Genomic DNA, 6,000 nt, shown 5'->3' on the forward strand with positions numbered 1-6,000 from the left:
TTAAGAATTTCAGTACTTCAGCATAACATTTCCAACAGGTTTCATTATGATTCTAGTCATGTTCTCAAATTGTTCTGAGAATGTAAACATATTCCATAAAAACTACAAGAACTCAGAGAATGTTTTAAGAATGTTATTTAAAAACATATACATTCCATTCTCAGCGTCTACAAAATGCTCTATATCCTCTATCTTGTTGAGTGTGTTCAGGTGTGTTGGCCACGCCCACTAATTGGCAACACCTGATTTTAATGAGTTCTTGTTTCCTTTGAAATGGAGTCTGTGTGAATAGACTGAAATTAACAGGTTTGTTTGCGTAAAAATACCTGGCACATTTGCTCCATCCTGGTGGCTCAGTGGACTCAGTGGATGATTAATGGCTAAGGAAAGGAATTTCCACGTGTCCTATCTTCATTTTTTATTTTTTTACTCCACCTTTATTTAACCAGGTAGGCTAGTTGAGAACAAGTTCTCATTTACAACTGCTAACTGGCCAAGATAAAGCAAAGCAGTGCGACACAAACAACAACACAGAGTTACACATGGAATAAACAAACATACAGTCAATAATACATAGATAAAGTATATATACAGTGTGTGCAAATGAGGTAGGATAAGGGGGTGAGGCAATAAATAGGCCATAGTGGCGAAATTATTACAGTATGGCAAATGAAACACTGGGGTGATAGATGTGCAGAAGATGAGTGTGCAAGTCGTGATACTGGGGTGCAAAGGAGTAAAATAAATAACAATATGGTGATGAGGTAGTTGGATGGACTATTTACAGATTGGCTATGTACAGGTGCTTAAAGCTAGTGAGGGAGATATGAGTCTCCAGCTTCAGTGATTTTTGCAGTTTGTTCCAGTCATTGGCAGCAGAGAACTGGAAGGAAAGGTGGCCGAAGGAGGAATTGGCTTTGTGGATGACACGTCAAATATACCTGCTGGAGCGTGTGCTATGGGTGGGTGCTGCTATGGTGACCAGTGAGTTGAGATAAGGCGGGGCATTACCTAGCAACGACTTAAAGATGACCAGGAGCCAGTGGGTTTGGCGACGGATATGAAGCGAGGGCCAGCCAACGAGAGCATACAGGTCGCAGTGATGGGTAGTATACAGGGCTTTCGTGACAAAACGGATGGCATTGTGATAGACTGCATCCAATTTGCTGAGTAGAGTGCTGGACGCTATTTTGTAAATGACATTGCCTAAGTCAAGGATCGGTAGGATAGTCAGTTTTACTAGGGTATGTTTGGCAGCATGAGTGAAGGATGCTTTTTTTTGCGAAATAGGTTCTAGATTTAATTATGGATTGGAGATGCTTAATGTGAGTCTGGAAGGAGAGTTTACAGTCTAACCAGACAGCTAGGTATTTGTAGTTGTCCACATATTCTAAGTCAGAACCGTCCGGAGTAGTGATGCTGGACGAGTGGGTAAGTGTGGGCAGCGATTGGTTGAAGAGCATACATTTAGTTTTGCTTGCATTTAAGAGCAGTTGGAGGCCACGGAAGGAGAGTTACATGACATTGATGCTCATCTGGAGGTTTGTTAACACAGTGTCCAAAGAAGAGCCAGAAGTATACGGAATGGTGTTGTCAGCGTAGAGGTGGATCAGAGAATCACCAGCAGCAAGAGCGACATCATTGCTGTATACAGAGAAAAGAGTTGGCCCAAGGATTGAACCCTGTGGCACCCCCATAGAGACTGCCAGAGGTCCGGACAACGGGCCCTCTATTTTGACTCACTGTAGAATTAGTTGGTGAACCAGGCGAGTAAGTCATTTGAGAAACCAAGGCTGTTGAGTCTGCCGATAAGAATGTGGTGATTGACAGTCGAAAGTCTTGGCCAGGTCGTTGAATACAGCTGCACAGTATTGTCTCTTATCGATGGAGGTTATGATATTGTTTAGGACCTTGAGCGTGGCTGAGGTGCAGCCATGACCAGCTCTGAAACCAGATTTCATTGCGGAGAAGGTACGGTGGGATTCGACATAGTCGGTGATCTGTTTGTTAACTTGGCTTTCGAAGACCTTAGAAAGGCAGGGTAGGATAGATATAGTTCTGTAGCAGTTTGGGTCTGGCGTGTCTCCCCCTTTGAAGAGGGGAATGACGGCGGCAACTTTCCAATCTTTGGGAATCTCAGACGATACGAAAGAGAGGTCGAACAAGCTAGTAATAGGGTCTGCAACAATTTTGTCAGATAATTTTAGGAAGAGAGGGTCCAGATTGTCGAGCCCTGCTGATTTGTAGGGGTCCAGATTTTGCAGCTCTTTCAGAACATCAGCCATCTGGATTTGGGTGAAGGAGAAAAGGGGAGGCTTGGGCAAGTTGTAGTGAGGGGTGCAGGGCTGTTGACCGGGGTAGGGGTAGCCAGGTTTATTGAAATTCTCAAATATCACGGATTTATTGGTGGTGACAGTGTTTCCTAGTCTCCTAGTGCAGTGGGCAGCTGGGAGGAGGTGCTGTTATTCTCCATGGACTTTACAGTGTCCCAGAACTTTTTGGAGTTAGCGCTATAGGATGCAAATTTCTGTTTGAAAAAGCTAGCCTTTGCTTTCCTAACTGCCTGTGTATATTGGTTACTAACTTCCCTGAAAAGTTGTATATCGCGTGGGCTATTCGATGCTAATGCAGTACGTCACAGATTGTTTTTGTGCTGGTCAAGGGCAGTCGGGTCTGGAGTGAACCAAGGGCCATATCTGTTCCTGGTTCTAAATTTGTTGAAAGGGGGCATGCTTATTTAAGATGGTGAGGTAAGCTCTTTTATAGAATAACCAGGCATACTTTACTGACGGAATGACGGAATGAGCTCAATATCCTTCCAGGATACCCGGGCCAGGTTGACTAGAAAGGCCTGTTCGCTGAAGTGTTTTAGGGAGCGTTTGACAGTGATAAAGGGTGGTCGCTTGACCGCAGACCCATTACGCACGCAGGCAGTGAGTCAGTGATCGCTGAGATCCTGGTTGAAGACAGCAGAGGTCTATTTGGTGGGCAGGTTGGTTAGGATGATATCTATGAGGGTGCCCGTGTTTACGGATTTGGGGTTGTACCTGGTGGGTTCATTGATAATTTCTGTGAGATTGAGAGCATCAAGCTTAGATTGTAGGATGGCCGGGGTGTTAAGCATGTCCCAGTTTAGGTCACCTAACAGCACGAGCTCTGAAGATAGATGGGGGGAAATCAATTCGCATATGGTGTCCAGGGCACAGCTGGGGGCAGAAGGTGGTCTATAGCATGCGGCAACGGTAAGAGACTTGTTTCTGGAGAGGTGGATTTTTAAAAGTTGAAGCTCAAATTTTTGGGGTACAGACCTGGATAGTAAGACAGAACTCTTCAGGCTATCTCTTCAGTAGATTGCAACTCCGCCCCCTTTGGCAGTTCTATCTTGTCGGAAAATGTTATAGTTAAGGATGGAATTTTCAGGGTGTTTGATGGTCTTCCTAAGCCAGGATTCAGACACGGCTAGGACATCCGGCTTGGCAGAGTGTACTAGGACAGTGAATAAAACACACTTAGGGAAGAGGCTTCCAATGTTGACATGCATGAAACCAAGGCTTTTACGGTTACAGAAGTCAACAAATGAGAGTGCCGGTGGAATGGGAGTGGAGCTGGGCACTGCAGGGCCTGGATTAACCTTCACATCACCAGAGGAACAGAGGAGGAGTAGGATAAGGGTACGGCTAAAGGCTAAAAGAACTGGTCGTCTAGTACGTTCAGAACAGAGAGTAAAAGGAGCCGATTTCTGGGCATGGTAGAATAGATTCAAGGCATAATGTACAGACAAAGGTATGGTAGGATATGAATACAGTGGGGGTAAACCTGTGCATAGTGAAAGAGATATTGTCTCTAGAAATATAATTTATACCAGGTGATGTCACCGCATGTGTGGGAGGTGGAACTAAAGTGTTAACTAAGGTGTATTGAGCAGGGCTAGAGGTTCTACAGTAAAATAAGGCAATACTTACTAACCAAAACAGCAATGGACAAGGCATATTGACGTTAGGGAGAGGCATGCGTAGCCGAGTGATCATAGGAGTCCAGTGAAATGCTTCAGGCAGCTAGCGGGCCGGGGCTAGCAAGCTAGCATCAGGGCCTTAGAGGAACGTTGCGACGGAAGAAAGTTTGTTGTGGCCCCCTCATGCTTTCACATCGGCAGACGGATCAGCAGGGCTCCGTCTGAAAAACCAGGCCAATTGGCAAAATAGGTATAGTGGCCAAAGAATTTGTCCAATGGGCCTCTTAAGCTAACAGTCTGATGTCCTCTAGACAGCTAGCAGGCCGTGGCTAGCAGGATAGCCGATGGGCATTCAGGGGACGTCGCAATGAAGGAGCCAGTTGAAAAACCCCCTTGGGCGAATTACGTCGTTAGCCCAGTCGTGATGGGTCGGCGGGGGTCCAGGCCAATTGGCAAAATAGGTATTGTAGCCCAAGGACTGGCGGATGGACCTCTTCGGCTAGCCGGGAGATGGGCCAAGCAGATGGGCCTAGCAAGGTTAGCTCAAGGCTAATTGGTTCTTGCCTCAGGACAGATATGTTAGCCAGGAGTGGCCACTCGGATAGCAGCTAGCTAGCTGTGATGTTCCAGGTGAAAAAAGGTTCAGAGCTTGCGTTAGGAATCCGGTGATATGGAGAACAATATGTCAGATTTGCTCTGGTTTGAGTCGCGCTGTGCAGACTGGCGAGAGTTGTCCGGGCTAAAGGTAGCTGATGACCGCTAGCAGTGGCTTACTGACTACTGGCTGGTAGCTTTTGATGGGGGTTCGGGTTCTTATAAAAATAGCAGATCCATACCACATTGGGCGAGACGGGTTGCAGGAGAGTATATTCAGTCCGTAGAGGGAAAGTGATATTAAAATATATATGAAAAAACCCAAGGAAAAACAATATTTACACGGGACAGGACGGGACAAGACAAAACACACGTCCGACTGCTACACCATCTTGGAATCTGTGCTTGGAGTTCAAAAAGGTTAACCCCAAATAAGTCAGCAGTGCTATGAAAAGTCTTATTGAAACATTCAGTGAAAGTTTTAAGAAGTTATTCAAAAATCCTTTTCAGTGTGTTAATAAATCCTCCTAGGCAAACTTTCAAGGAACGAGAGTAAAACAGAGTAAAACAACTCAGAACCTCTCTGAAACCTACAAATAAACATTCCCAGAACAGGCAACATGTTTACTTCTGTTCTCAGAACATTTAAAAAATGTTACGTTTTACCGGTTAGGAAACACATGGCTTCATTCCCACAATGAATGTGAAACCAAAAACATATGTTCCCACAACTTCCAAGGAACCAAATGTGCAAGCTGGATAAGATGTACCTGTGGCTTGTCCATTCATGATAGACTTGACTATTTTCCAGATAAAGGGTGTTGGCAATCTCTTTGTTTTTACTCTTTACGCTACAATGCGTTCGCATCTTGGAAGTTCCAATTTGTATCTCTAGCTACTGCCAACTATTTACCTCCTTAATACAGAACACGGTCTTCTTATATTTCAGAGCTGGCAAGAAGATGGAGGTGAACATTTTGTCCTCAAGGAAAGTATTTGCCAAAAGATTACTTATCAGTCCTATTTGGTCATGTTGCTTAATACTTTTCTCCTTGCACAATTGTTGACACAGGGTTCATAGGCTTAGAGCTGGCGGGCAACTTAGAGCGGGCAACTTCTGTAAAGTTGTGTCTATCTAAATAATAAATGGGGCATATCAAATACCTTTTATGGGTATCCAAATATATTTGTATATAGTATAATCCAATAGCTGTTAATGATTGCAGTTACCGAAAACTAAGTATACAAATAGTAACCATGATGCCATTTCATACAGATGTAGTGTCTTAAAAGATCACTCTTTTGTTACTGATAATTTTCCTGCACATTAGAAAATGCAAATTGATAGTGTATTCAAGATTTAATTAGGCTTTTAAAATGTGTAGTTTCCACTATAAAATGTCAGACTTGATTTGCCCTAATGGAAAATGTATGCATTGTCAATACATCATTTA

Source organism: Oncorhynchus masou, chromosome 6 (genome assembly GCF_036934945.1).
Source record: "Oncorhynchus masou masou isolate Uvic2021 chromosome 6, UVic_Omas_1.1, whole genome shotgun sequence".
Classification (NCBI taxonomy): Eukaryota; Metazoa; Chordata; class Actinopteri; order Salmoniformes; family Salmonidae; genus Oncorhynchus; species Oncorhynchus masou.